Genomic DNA, 14,426 nt, shown 5'->3' with positions numbered 1-14,426 from the left:
GACCAGGTCACTCTTCCGCAACTTTTAATAACACATAAAAGACTCCCCTATTAGAGTAGAGGAGATTGTGGCAAACATAGCCTTCTTCCCTAATTGCAAGGCCCCCGGGAGATGATGGTAAACCCATTGAAATATACAAACTATATTCCGTTAGCTCCACAATTATTAAAAGTATATAATAATGGTCTGGAAAGGGGTTGTCTACCGGAGTCTATGACCAGAGCGCACATTGTATTACTTTTAAAGCCGGGTAAGACCCAAACTTGTATAGACCCATGTCCTTGCTACCTGTAGACATTAAAATTCTGGCTAAAATATTGGCCACGAGCTTGAACAAATGTATCGCTGTGGTCATACACTCTGATCAATCAGGCTTCTTGCCGCTTAAATCTACCGCTATTAACATAATAAATCTACCTTAATATGCAAACATATGCCGATAATATGGGAAGTTGAGTGCTCCTGTCACTTGATGCCAATTAGGCATTTAACAGTGTGGAATAGCCCTACCTGTAGCAAACTCTGAGATGCTTTGGCATAGGCAAGGTCTTCGTCTCGTGGGTTCAACTGTTGTATCATTCCCTTATGGCCTCCATCGGCGAGGGAGGAAGGACATCAAAACCCTTTGGCTTGGGCAGAGGAACGAGGCAGGGGTGCCCACTTTCCCCTTTGATCTTTGCCCTTGCCATTGAACCTATTGCAGCAATGATATGTGCAGATAGTCAGATAGTGGGCTTTCAATACGGGTAGCTGTGCGAGAAAATAACTCTCTATGCTGAGAACATGTTGCTATTTCTCAGGGACACTGACACCTCCCTTAGAGCAGTCATGACAGTTATAACCTCCTTTGTCTCATACTCAGGCCTAACAATGAATTGGGCAAAGTCTGCCTTATTGCCTTTGGACACGGATGTCTCCCCATCCCTAGCATCTTTTTGCCTATCTCTCCCTCCATAAAAGACTATTGTGCACTTAATATTCTGCCTCCTCTACATAGGTTTAAAGTGAAGATTACTGTATGGAATAAATTATGGCCCTCGATGATTGGGAGACCAAATCTCATAAAGATGAACTTTATGCCCCAGCTTTTCTACTCTCTTCACAACTCTCTGGCAGTGGTCCCTTTATACATTTTCAGACTTGTTAATACTATCTTCCGCACTCTGCTATGGAAGGATAAATCCCACCGGATTAGACTTGAGCAGCTCCCATGACCCATGGATCGAGGAGGGGTGGCATTACAAATCCGTGGGTATACTACCTGGCAGGGCAACTGCAGCACCTTTTTGGAGCATTTTCAGTCAGGGCAGACACTACACAGTCACTGTCCCCGTCCGCATTATCCGTTACACAATTTCATATGAAAACACATGACATACCAGGGGCCTTAGAATCCTCATGCTTTGATATGTCCAATATAATGTCCCCCACGTACTCCTTGCTGCAAAATTTTTGGCTGAAGGTGCGCTCTCTACAGGTGTTTACTGAATAAAGCCCGATTTGGAACAATTCTGTATACAAAGAACTGGTGACGTTGCCTTATGCGGGGATTTGGGGATGCTGGGGCATCACTCATTTAGGACAGGTCTTTCAAAGCGGAGTCCTCTATAATGCACTTCTACTATCTCCAGCTCTGCCATGCTGTTCACTCTCAGGGCCTGACTGGTCTCAGTCCTCCACACCTGTTTTTCAATATGTCCAATCAGTACAAGACACTAAGGGGTTTATTAACAACTGCTATGGGATATTGCTGCCACCCTATTTAGAGGGGTACCCTTGTAATGCCAAAGAAAAAGGGGAGCAGGATATGGGTCCAATTGACAATGAGCTTTGGTATAATGGTCTTAAACCAATATTACCCAGTTCATTTAACACAGTACAAATACTCCTCCAAATATACATTGTGTTTAGGGTACAATATACCCCTCTAAAACTACATTGTATGGGCCTACTGCAAACTCCACTATGTGCCAAATGCAATACTATGGTGGGGGACTTAATACATCTTCTGTGGCACTGCCCCATACTACACCAGTATTGGGTGGGAGTAGTTGGCATTATAAATTCAGTCTTCCAAATTACAATACCAGTTGAACCCACCAGATGTATTCTGGGTATCCTGGATGATCTTCCACTTACCAATCTTCAAAAAATAGCTGTTAACAGGCCCGTAGGCTCCTTTCCTTTGCAGTGGAAAATCGATAGTGTCCCCACTCATAAAGAATGGGTTTCAAGTATGCGACACACCCTTAGGCTTGAAAAATTCATATTCCAGCATCGTGGATGCCAGTACAGATTTGACAGGCTCTGGGGTGACTGGCTGGCAGTACCTGGGTTTGCGCCTGTGGATTTAATATTAAATAGAATTCTCGGTTGACTTTGCAATATAGTGATTAGGTACTGATGAAATTACTCTCTTTTATCTAATGCTAAATGTGGGAAGACTCCGATATGTTTGCTATCAGGCTATATGTCTTTGTAATGCTCTTCTTATATGTATGCTGTATGAGTAGCCACTGTTCTTTTCATTGTGATATGCTGTATATAGCACATGACCGCTTTGTTATTCCACTAATCAAAAAGCAAGGTTTGAACACCAGCACATACCAAGAAATATCTCAATTGATGAAAACAAGGCATTATCATCACTCTGTACCAACAATCAAATTTTGATCAAACCTTCAGACAACATTGGATATAGACAAATGTGCCGAAAAATATTGGACAATCACGATTGGTATAAGACCATTCATTTTAGACAAATTGAAAAATCAAACGCAACTTTTTATAAACTAGTGGATACCACTTACAAGAATGGTACCATTAACAAAAATCTGTATGACTATATTAGAACCAGGCACCCTAGGATGCCTATATTCTATAGTCTTCCTAAAATCCATAAAGATTCAAAGCAACCCCCAGGACGTCCAATAATCTCGGGGAATGGAGGCATTTCAGAAAATCTAAGCAGGGTAATAGATATGTATCTTCAACCCTTTGTTATAACAATGCCCTCTTTCGTCAAGGATACGATTGATTTCCTTTGGAAAATCGATCGACTTAAACTATTTCCAAATAGCCTTCTAGTGACTATTGATGTTGAATCCCTTTAGCCTTCGATTCCACATGACAAAGGTCTTCTTGCTATTTGTAATGTGCTACAAAGCAATTCACGATATGATTCAAATGATTTCATTGTGGAGGGTCTGCGTCATATTCTTTTCAATAACTATTTTTGCTTTGACAGCTCCCACTACCTCCAGGTCCAAGGCGTAGCGATGGGGATGTGTTGTGCCCCGTCTTACACAAATTTGTATCTGGGGGAGTGGGAGCGGTCCTTTCCCCAGAATGAGGGCCTTTCTGTGTACCTGGGCCACATAAAAATGTGGATCAGGTACATAGACGATGTCTTCATGATTTGGGGGAGTACTGAAAAACTGTTGTTGGAATTTTTTGACAAATTAAACATCAATCAATTCAATCTAAAATTCACTATGACTTATGATACAAATTCTGTCACATTTTTGGATGTAAAAATCCAACAGGATTCTCAGAGTAATCTGACTAGTACTTTACACAGAAAGGAGACGGCGGGGAACACTGTTCTCCATGCGAACAGTTTCCATCCTTTACCTCTTAAGAACTCAATACCGTACGGACAATACCTCCGATTGCGGAGGAATTGTTAGAGTGACGTCCTTTTCAAAGAAGAGGCTAGAAAGCTTCAACAATGCTTTTTGGACTGGGGGTACAGCCGTTGTTGCCTCCGGAAGGCGTACAATCATACGATTAAACAGACACGAGAAACTCTATTATTTAGACCTAGAAATGTAAGAAATAAGACAAATAATGCTACACGCATGATTATGCGTTTTTCATTACAGCATAAGGAAATTTATGGCATTCTAAACAGACACTGGTCCATCTTAACGGATGATGAAAAAGTGAGTCAGTTTGTTTCTTCGCCCCCTTCAATTACCTTTAAATGAGCAGTGTCGCTCAAAGACAAATTAGTTAAAAGTGAATATAAAAAGTGTACTAAGAAACATTGTTCCACATATGATACATTTCCATGCGGGCACTGTTCACGTTGTTCACTTATTAGAAGAAAAAACGTTTACTCTTCCTAATGGCGAAATGTTTTTTTCCTAAACACTTCGCAAACTGCCAAACTTGTGGGGTGGTTTACCTTATGAGCTGCGAATGCGGCTCATTTTACGTAGGTAAAACTAAGCAACGATTTTGGTGTAGAACGTCAAAACACATTTATAATATGGAGATAGGGAACATTTATCTCCCTTTAGGAAGACACGTTGTGATAAAACATCACTATAAAATGCCCAAGGTCTGCTTCACCATCCTGGATCGGATACATATCCCTAGCCGGGGTGGTTATTGGAATAAGCAATTATTGCAAATAGAACAAAAATTGATATTTAGACTGCAAGACAATATATATCCAGGTCTTAATGAATCAATTTCATTTGTACCGTTCTTGAGGTGCTATAGTTTTGGAAAGACAAGCTAACTTACTCTATTTTCAAAGAAAAAAAAAGTAAAAAGAAATATGTTTAGTGATGACATACAAACATATTATTTGCTAACACAAAAAGATATATTGGACTACAGTACCCTGAATAGGTAGAGTCCAATGTACTTTTTTGGATTAGTATACTGCTTAATGCAGCAGCATCATGCAGTATAGATTAGTATCCAATTTATACACAAACTAAGAAGATGATCGAATGATGTGTTGGACCCAAGAACTAATGTCCTAGGGGACAAAGAATAATTGGATAGGTAAGGGCTTTGTCTCTGCCGCATCCATATGCAAATCTGTACAAATGTAAAAATAAGTTGAAAGGAATATGCTTTATAATAATTTTTCAATTTTGATTAAGCACATTATGTACTTTCATAATACGTTTTTTCCTGGCTCAAAAAATAATTGTTTTTTGAGAGATTGGGTCATATGTATGTCATGACCCATGAAAAAGAGAGTGATGACAATCTAGGTATCATGTATTTATATCTGTAGATACATATGTTTGTATTATTTGTATAAAATTATATTCTATTATTCTTTTCGTTGCAGGCTCTCCCGGCTTGACCACCCTGCCCCAGTCCTCCCCCCTCCCATGGGTCTGAGGACATCTGGGGTGACGTATTACCGGGGTCCTGGAGGGTCCTCACGGCACTGGGGAGAGAGGTAAGGGAAGCCTGTGAAGACCTCCGTTCAACCTGGGTGGTCCTTTGGATAACTCGGGGGTCTTTCCCAGTGCCGACGGCGTTCTGTGATCGCCGCCGGACCAAGGGGTTGGGGATGCATGGGTGCGGATGCCACCGTTCGTTCTCTGACTTGGTGCCCATCTTGCACGTGCTCAGCTTCGTCCAATAGGGAGGACATTTGCACACGCGCGGTGGGCCGGGTCGGCTAGGGATGTTGCGGCAGTTTCCCCTCACCTCTGATGTCACGCTGTTGCGACGGCGACGCCGGGGGTTTCCCTGGGACATGAATAGCGTCCTCCAGAGCGCCGAGGCAGCCACGAATGGGCCATGTACAATAGCCGGGAGGCTCCACACCATCGGTGGAACTGATGAATGAGGTACAGGTGTAATTAGACAAGGCAATTAAGTGGACATATAAACGGCCTGTCTTCGGCGGAGATCAGTCAGCTGATTTCTTTTGCCGGAGATGGTACGTGTTATAGCAGAGGAGCAGGTAAGGAAATGGATGGACTATGCCAAAAAATCTGTCTTTATGCCAGGATTTTAAAAGTAACCGGATGCAACAATTCTTTATTTAGATGTGCGGCTTTCCTTTCCACAAGGATTCCTTAGCGTCTAAAACATATAGCTGACAGGTATTCATTCTTAATTACACACTTTTTTACACTTTTTTTTTTCCCAGATATTCATAACTGCACCATCTTACACTATTCATGTTATCTTACACATGGTTGTTTTGTTTTGATTTCACTTACATAAGTATTAAATATCCATTCACTTTAAATTGTATTATTATTTATTTGTCACTATTGTCTGTATAGGTGGACTCACACATATTTATGTTAGGTTTAGATTACTAACTTCACTTATACACACACACACACATCACTTCACATTATAAATGGATACAAAATATATTTTATTTATTTATTCTTAAATAATGTGTTAGAAATCAACACACTGGCCACACGAAATATACATATATATATTTTTCTGCTATTTTCTTCTATAGTCTCCCCCTTCCTCATCCTTATATATTAGACAGTGAATATGCCATACTCGTAGATAACGCATATATTTTTTTTTAAATAAAATTGCCCTTAGGTGAAATTCTCCGTTCCTTCGTTTGGATGGTGGAAACCTCAAAAGTTTTGTGACCGCTTGTAGGTCCCAAAGGGCCCCCTGTTCATGTAGAAAATGACCTTTCCCCCCTTTCCTCCCCGGGAGACCTTGTGGACATGGATAGCGGGGTGGAGACCGGGTTTGCTTTCAGCGGAATTGGATGTTTTTGTGAGAGCTTCTGGTTTGCATATACGTAACTTACGGAAAGGGTAAATATATGGAGATGTCTGCATAGGTGCCTATTTAATGATATTGTATTTAATGCTAGTTATCCACTTGTTATATTGGTAGAAATGAAGAACCCCCTGAAGAAGACTGTGACCAGTTCCAAGTCGAAATGCATTGGGGTATTTCCTTATACTAAGTGGTCTCTTTAAAACATGCAAAGAAAATTTGGGAACCCACAAGCAGAGATTTTTGATTGAACGGAGACATACATTATTTTGGAAAAAATTGTAAACTCAATATCATTGTATAGAGGTTTGCAGATCCTTATTGTTACACCAAAGCTCATATTTTAATTTTATTATGTTTATTTATTGTGATACATTTATCACTTGGTGTCCAACAATCAATAAAATATTTTGGAATTTTTTATTGACGTCTCTCAATTTGCTGCTAAAAAATCCCATGGGGAGTGCCTTCACATCTTTTTGTTATTCTACTAATGTCCTATATTTTGGCTGCGAATGTTATGTGGGCTTATTAAAGCCTAATAAACTTTATTCTTGATTTAAAAAAATAAAAATAAATCTTCTTAGGACACCAAATGATCAGAATCTCTTTTGTATATTCCTGGGTAACAGGTTTCACAACTGCAGTCCACAATGCTCAATTCACCCAGCATTATGATCATGTTAAAAATGATTGACTAGTGCCATTGCTAGTTTTTGCATATTCCATGTAATAGAAAAATGTAATTGTGTCACTTGGATTGCTTTTAGACTACATGTCTTCCCAGTTTTTCTTTTTACCTGAAGACAAACAGATCAGAACTGCTACGGCTGAGGAAGAGGACAACTACTTACATCATATATCATATCACTTACAAACCAGGGACCCTCTGTTGTCTCAAGAGAAACTAAATTGCTTTTAGATCAAAATGTTCAGCTTATAATGATGTTTTATATTTGTTTGTTTATTGTAAAATCCTTGTGTACAGATTGTACTACCGTATTTATCGGCGTATAACAAGCACTTTTTTCCCCTTAAACTCAGGGGAAAATCGTGGGTGCGTATTATACGCCGATACTCTGCAATTTCCGCAGAATTTTTTGGTCTCTGGGCGGCTTTCGGCCGCTCTTGGACCTTCTCGGCGGCTTTCGGCCGCTCTCGGACCTTTTTTGGTGGCTTTCGGCCGCTCTCGGACCTTCTCGGCGGCTTTCAGCCACTCTCGGACCTTCCGAGAGCGGCTGAAAGCTGCCGAAGTCCGAGAGCGGCTGAAAGCTGCCGAGGTCCGAGAGCGGCTGAAAGCTGCCGAGGTCCGAGAGCGCCCGAAAGCCGCCGAGAAGGTCCGAGAGCGGCCGAAAGCCGCCAAGAACTTACAGGTGCCGCCGAGATACACGGGACATCTCGGCGGCGCCATTTTTAAAAACATAAGCGGACAATTCACTAAGACGGACAAGCTGCATGTCAAGGCTGCAATGACAAGGCTGCAATGACAAGGCTGCAATGACAAGGCTGCAATGACGACAGGCTGCAATGAGGACAGGCTTCATGACAAGGCTGCAATGAGGACAGGCTGCATGATAAGGCTGCAATGAGGACAGGCTGCATGACAAGGCTGCAATGAGGACAGGCTGCATGACAAGGCTGCAAATGACGCTGACGAGGCTTCAGATGGACACTGATAAGGCTGCATTGATGGGCATTTAAATGTAAGTTTTTTTTTCCTTAAATTTCCCTCCTAAAAGTTTTTCCACAAAATTCCCTCCTAAACTTGTGGTGCGTGTTATACGCCGGCGCGTGTTATACGCCGATAAATACGGTATATTATATTATTATTATTATAGGTTGCACATATGACACTGGTGTCACAGAGCATTATGAAGTGCCTTGAGATTATACTTCTCTAACTGAAGCTCCATTCACTGAAAAAAAGAAAAGCAAATACTATACAATATTTTATATTTACATACAAAAATATATATTTAACCACTTGACAACTGGGCACTTAAACCCCCCTCGTGACCAGACCAATTTTCAGCTTTCAGTGCTCTCACACTTTGAATGACAATTACTCAGTCATGTAACACTGTACCCAAATTAATTTTTTATTCTTTTTTTCCCACAAATAGAGCTTTCTTTTGGTGGTACTTGATCACCTATGGGTTTTTTATTCTTTGCGATATAAATGAAAAAAGACCGAAAATTTTGAAAAAAATGCATTTTCTTTGTGTCTGTGTTAAAATTTTGCAAATTATTAATTTTTCTTCATAAATTTTGGCCACAATTTATACTGCTACATATATTTGGTAAAAATAACCCAAATTAGTGGATATTATTTGGTCTTTGTGAAAGTTATGCCACGTACACATGAGCGGACTGTATGGCCTACTTAGTCCGCCGAAACACATTTCAGCGGACAGTCCGCTCGTGTGTGGGCTTCAGCGGACTTTTTCAGCGTGCAGTCCGGCGTACTAAGAATTTCGTTTTTTTCTAAATTCTGTCCGTCGTACTCGCATTTCGGCGGACAATCCGGCCGTGTGTATGCCAGTCCGCCGTACTTTTGAAATGAGCGGACTTTTCCCGCCCGGAGAAAAGTCCGCTCATTTCGAGTGGGTATCCAGGTAGGCGGGGCCCGCGAAGGAGACGTCGCTGGCCCCGCTGCCTGGTATGGACTTAAAGGGGAACCCCAACGCCGAAAAAAATCGGCGTGGGGGTCCCCCCCAAGTCCACAACAGACCCTTTTCCGAGCACGCTACCCGGCCGGCCAGGAAAGGGGGGCGAGCGAGCGCCTTCTTATAGCTCTTTTACAGGCGGTGGCCCGGTCTTCTGTCGCCGCCGCCACCTTCCGTTCTTCTTCTTCTTCTTCTCCTTCTTCTCCAGGAGATGTTGACTCGACGCTCTCTCCGGCCACAATGCCAGGGCCGCGCTGCGCGGCCACTTATATAGGGACAAGGGGCGGTGTCACATGGCTTTATGTCACATGGGTTGGTCACATGGGTTGATGTCACATGGGGACTATGACATCGTAAGGGGGCGGGGTCACCATGTGACACCAACCCATGTGACATAAAGCCATGTGACACCTCCCCTTGTCCCTATATAAGTGGCCGCGCAGCGCGGCCCTGGCATTGTGGCCGGAGAGATCGTCGAGTCAACATCTCCTGGAGAAGAAGAAGAACGGAAGGCGGCGGCGACAGAAGACCGGGCCACCGCCTGTAAAAGAGCTATAAGAAGGCGCGGTGGCCCGGCAGAAGAACCGAAGAGGGGGACAAGACCCCCGAAGTCGGGAGAAGAGGCCGGCGGCGAGGAAGAAAGCCGGACTCCTCCGCTAGCAAAAGAGCTACAAGAAGATAGCGGAGGAGTCCGGCGAGAAGACCCCCGAAGACGGAAGACCCCCGGAGCTGTGCAATAAAGTATTTTATCTCGTGTGTTGTGTTTTTTTTTTGTACTTTTATTTTACAGGTGAATGGGTAGGGGTATGTTGTACCCCATACTCATTCACATAGGGTGGGGGGCCGGTATCGGGGGCCCCCTTATTAAAGGGGGCTCCCGGATTCCGATAAGCCCCTGCCCGCAGACCCCGACAACCAATGGCCAGGGTTGTCGGGAAGAGGCCCTTGTCCTCATCAACATGGGGACAAGGTGCTTTGGGGTGGGGGGTCCGTTCATTTCAAAAGTAGGGCGGATACTACGGCGGACTTAGTATGCCGTATTAGTCCGCTCAAAAAGTGCCGTGTGTGTGGGCAAGTAGCCCTTCGGAAATTCCGACGGACAGTCTGGCATACTTTTCCACCAGACTAAGTACGTCATAAGCCGCGTACACACGGGCGGACTGTATGGCCTACTTAGTCCGTCATACAATCCGACGGACAGTCCGTCATACTTTCGAATGAACGGACTTGACCACACACGGATGCACAAACAGTCCGTCGAAAGCTTGCGCGATGACGTGTACAGCACGTACGACGGGACTAGAAATAGGAAGTCCAATACACAGCAATGCACCCTTCCGCCGTGTAAATCCTTTCTGAGCATGCGCCATTCTTAGTCCGTCGAACTAGCCTACTGACGAGCGGATTGTGCGCTGAAACCAAAGTATGACGGACAGAATTTCGAAAAATCCGAAATACTTAGTACGCCAGACTGCACGCTGAAAAAGTCCGCTGAAGCCCACACACGAGCGGACTGTCCGCTGAAATGTGTTTCGACGGACTAAGTAGGCCATACAGTCTGCCCGTGTGTACGCGGCAATACAGTTTGACCGTGTGTACGCGGCATTAGAGAGTCTACAAGCTGTGGTGCAAATTATACAAAATTGATCACATCTGATGTACTGGTGATCTCATTTGTTGAGACCCGAACAAACTAGGAAAGTACAAATACCCCCCCCCCCCCCCAAATGACCCCTTTTTTGAAAGTAGACATTCCAAAGTATTTAGTAAGAGGCATGGTGAGCTTTTTGATGTTGTCATATTTTCCCCACAATTCTTTGCAAAATGATTTTTTTTCTTTTCACAAAATTGTCATTGTACTAGGTTATTTCTCTCACATGGCATGTGTATACCACAAATGACACCCTAAAATAAATGCTGCTACTCCTTTACGATACCACGTGTGGGACTTTTCCACAGCCTAGCCACTCAGAGAGGCCCAACATGCAGGGAGCACCATGACGTGGCACTGATGACAGATGGCACTAATACGTGGCACTGATGACACATGGCACTAATACGTGGCACTGATGACACAGGGCACTAATAAGTGGCACTGATGACACGTGACACTGATAACAGATGGCACGTGACACTGACAGGTGGCACTGATGACAGATGGCACTGATACATGGCACTGATGACAGATGGCACTAATATGTGGCACTGATAACACGTGACACTGATATGGCACTGACGACAGATAGGACTATGTGGCACTGATGACACGTGGCACTTATGTGTGGCACTGATGGCAGGTGGCACTTATATGTGGCACTGGGGACAGATGGCACTGACAGGTGGCACTGGGGACAGATGGCACTGACAGGTGGCACTGGGGACAAGTGGCAGTGGGGACAGATGGCACTGACATTTACTTCGGGCACTTTATTTTCCGGCACTGGGGACAGGTGGCACAGGGACAAATGACACTGACAGGTGGCACTGGGGACAGATGGCACTGACAGGTGGCAGTGGGGACAGATGGCAGTGACATTTACTTCGGGCACTTTATTTTCCGTTTTTCTTTTACTCACTGCCGCTGCAGCTGTTCATCTCTCCCTCCTCACACGTTTCTGGGTGTGAGGAGGGAGAGCCGCTGATGAGAGATGATCTCGTATGTTTACATATGAGATCATCTCTCATTGGACACCCCGATCGCGCTGTAAATGCCCGCTGTGATTGGCCATTTACAGCGATCTGTGACTGGTGGGAGCGCGCATTGTGGAAGTAAACAGGAGGACGGCCTCCCGCAATTGGCATCCGCGCTGCAGCCGTCTTTCGGCTATAGCGCGGACACCTAGTGGTTAAAATGTTTATTTTTATTATTATACTGTGACCATAATAAATGAAGAAAATATTTACAATGACACCTTTAACAATTCAGAATTCACATTTACCAAGCATGCAGTAATTAGGGCTGGGTTTCCCATTCCTCAAGAGAAAATTGGTAAAAAATAATTCACTTTTGCACAACTGAGGGCGCAATTTATATTGTTCCATAACAATATGATTTTTTTCAAAACAAGGTTCACTTTACCTTCACATCGCTAATCACCATTGTTTGTTATGTAATCCCATAAGACTCTTTAACTGGTTCCCGCCCAGCCTATAGTCAAATGACAGCCAGGCGGGACATTCCATGTTCTGGGTGGACGTCATATGATGTGTCCCTCAGACACAGCGCATCAAGGTAAAGAGCCAAAGACAGCGACTCTTTACCACCTGATTGCTGTGTCCAATCACAGCCAACCACAAATGTAAGCAAAGATCAATAGCTCACAGTTACCGGCTTCTTGTCCCCACACACAGAAGACCAGGCAGCCACCAGCAGTGCCATACACCCCACTGGTGAATGGGCAAACACCAACAGCACTAGACCCCTGAATGAAAGGCTCATTACTAGTACTGGGGTATCCCATCAGACACCAAGAATTAGGGCCCATACATTTCTCCCTGTCAGGACCTGGACTTGAACTGGGATCTCAGCTGTGTCTAGCAATGAATCTTCTCTCTGAGATGCTGGAGAGCGCCTTGTCCGATCCTTTAGACAACCCTGCCTTGTATCTTGATTTTAGCTGAACCTTGAACTCTCTGCTCCTCCCACAAACTTCCTGATATAAGCCATGTCTCTGCACTTCCTCCTTGCCAGAATATTGTGCTATCTCCAGCCTGAATGTCGCTCCTGTCTTCCCTGCTGCCGTTCATATTTACTTCTGCTCGTTATCGTGCCTTGGCTTGTTCCTCGAATAACACTTCTGCCTGATCCCAACCTGCAACTACTCATTACCAACCTTTTGGCTTGTTTACTGACCATGCTTCTGTTTGATCCTTACCTGCTCATCCGCTACTGAACCCCGGCTTGCTCACCTGCTGGTGGGGCAATCCTGAGGACCGTGACCTGGTACTAACACATAGCAAAATCCATCTCCACCACCAGGAGCTCTGGTGAACACCGGTTAGTACTTAGACTCCACACCTCAGGTGAGCCTGTGTCACCTGCCAGGGTGACTACCTGTGTACCTATCCTGCAGGTCAGTGGTAGTCCTGCAACTGCTATAGCAATTGGTCTTCGAGCCTGACCCCTGATCGTGACACTCCTAGACACACTTACGAAACCATTATGGCTTCCCTTCAACTCAGGACCAGCTACTTCACAGTTAGATCTTCAGGCTAACACAAGCCAACAAGATAACATAGGGGTCTCACATATGTGAGAGGTATCAGAGTAGTGCTTTGAGTAGAGAAAAACTGTTTTTGGTTTTCTCTAGGTTTTGAAACTCCCGTATCAGGGTCTGGAGTCCAGACGCATCAAAAAGATTTGAGTGACACTGTTAAATGTTTTATGCTGAGTTAGGTTACAAAAAGAAATATTAATGACTTTAACAATATTAAAGTGATTGTAAGGGTTAGTTCTTTAAAAAAATAAAATAAATCATACTTGCCTCCACTGTGCAGATCGTTTTTCACAGAGTGGCCCCGAACCTGCTCTTCTGGGGTCCCTCAGTAGCTCTCACGGCTCCTCCCCACATCAGATAACCCCCTGGGAGAAGTGATCTCCCAGGGGGTTAACTTGCGGGTGTGCTCCCGAGTCCATCATTCGGCGGCCATAAAGGCCGAATGTAGGACTCACCCGCCCCATTGAGCCCATGTCATTAGATTTGATTGACAGCAGTAGGAGCCAATGGCTGCACTGCTATCAATCTATCCAATCAAGAGCCGAGAACCCCAGGCAGAGAGACAATGCATCCCCATGGGTCAAGTTCTAGGGCTCAGGTAAGTAAAACAGGAGGCAGGGGGGCGGTCACTGCCAGGTGTTTTTTCCCCTTAATGCATAAAACCTCTTTAGCATAAAGCCCATAAGTGCAGCCCTATCAGTGCCCATTAGTGCAGCATCATCAGTACCCATCAATGCAGCCTTATCATTGCCTATCAGTGAAGCCTTATCAGTGCCCATAAGTGCAGCCTCATCAGTGCCTATCAGTTCAGCCTCATCAGTGCCCATCAGTGCAGCATATCAATGTTGTCTTATCAGTGCAGCCTCATTAGTGTCCATCAGTGCAGCTTATCAGTGGCTATCAGTGCAGCCTCATCAGGGGCCACCAGAGCAGCTTCATCAGTGGCCACCAGTGCAGCTTATTAGTGCCCATCAGTGCAGCTTATCAGTGCCGCATTATCAGTGGCCATCAGTACCAC

This window comes from Lithobates pipiens, unplaced genomic scaffold (genome assembly GCF_037356315.1).
Source record: "Lithobates pipiens isolate NorthernLeopardFrog02 unplaced genomic scaffold, aLitPip1_a1.2 Scaffold_8, whole genome shotgun sequence".
NCBI classification, from domain to species: Eukaryota; Metazoa; Chordata; class Amphibia; order Anura; family Ranidae; genus Lithobates; species Lithobates pipiens.
Note: the sequence above shows the minus strand (reverse complement) of the source record.